This window comes from Gymnoscopelus braueri (genome assembly GCF_963280865.1).
Source record: "Gymnoscopelus braueri genome assembly, chromosome: 17".
Taxonomy (NCBI): domain Eukaryota; kingdom Metazoa; phylum Chordata; class Actinopteri; order Myctophiformes; family Myctophidae; genus Gymnoscopelus; species Gymnoscopelus braueri.
The window spans coordinates 47829499-47830988 of record NC_137617.1 but is presented as its reverse complement, the minus strand read 5'-3'; positions in this window follow the sequence as shown (position 1 = coordinate 47830988).

Here is a 1490-nt window from a genome sequence, read left to right as displayed (position 1 = left end):
GTCTTAACTATAAGACTCTCACTGTTACAAATTGATCAAATTAACACTTTTACTGTGTGTGAGAGAGATGCTATACTGACATGCTTGAGAGTTACCAACGACGCGTTGTGTGACGCGTCACGGCTGGTACAAATACAAAGCGTCCAGCTATGTTAGAGCAGGTACTGTATAATACTGTATGCTGTGCTTGGTGTATTATTACTGCTGTTGCTGCTATGACACCTGAATCTCTGCATGGGGATTAAATGATGCTCGTTAAGCGGGGTCATGGGGTCATGATGCCTAACATGAGAGTACGCTCCCTGGTAAGCAATTTGGGGCTTGATAACGCATTGATCGTTAAATCAGCTGTGGTGGGAGATCTAAACAGCCGTTAAAGCTGCTTAAATGAATAACCCTCCAAATAAGTGCAGCGTCATGCCATGACTACCTGTGGCAGTGGTGGAAAAAGTGCTCAAACGTTTTACCTAAGTAAAAGTATCAATACTGCAATATATAAATAATCTGTTACTAAGTAAAAGTCTGGAATTCAAAATGTACTTGAGTAAAAGTACAAAAGTATTGGTATCAAAATGAACTTAAACTACCAAAAGTAGAAAGTACTCATTGTGCAGAATAACCCATTTCACAAGTTCAAAATGTATTAAAATCTTTTGAAAATAGCAGATCTACAAGCTCACACATTGTGAGCTTGTAGATCTGCTATTTTCAAATGGTCGAAATGTCTATAGGCCTGAAATGGTTAATGTATGTTTTGTGATAATAATCAAAATCCACAAAGTAACTAGTAACTCAAATTTTCAAATAATTGTAGTGGAGTAAAAGTATAATATTTGCCTCTGAGATGTAGTGGAGTAGAAGTAAAAGTACTGAAAATTGTAAATACTCCAGTAAAGTAAAAAATACCTCAAAATTGTACTTAAGTACAGTACTTGAGTAAATGTACTTAGTTACTGTACACCACCGCTACCATAGCGTCCTCTGCATCACTAACAGCCTGTTGTCTGAATGACAGCTGTCATTGTTGATAGTTCCCATGTCTTGTTGTGATACGTGGGTAGCGTGGCCACTTTCTAACGTCACCTTCACAACCCAACCACCAATCACTGAAGGTAACGGCAGACTAATATGAGCCTTTATGATTTATGTCAGCGTCCCGCTCACACCCGGGGGATGAGATGTAGGACCCAAAATGCAGAAAACTCTCTTACTGTAACACAAAGGAAGTTGGCAAACTAAAAACTCTTTACTGAAGAAAAGACAAGTCAAACTTAGAAATACTCTAAAAAAAACAGAAACCTGAGCAGGAACAGAGAACATGGCAGCAAACAAACAGAAGACAATAATCCATCATCTTAATCAACTGAGATGAACCACAGCTGGGGGTCCAGGTGGAACCAGTCTCTCTATCAGGGGCCACACAGAGAGAGGAGGGGGAGAGCAGAACGAGGGCAACAACACACTGGGCTCAAGGACAGAGTCACATTAGG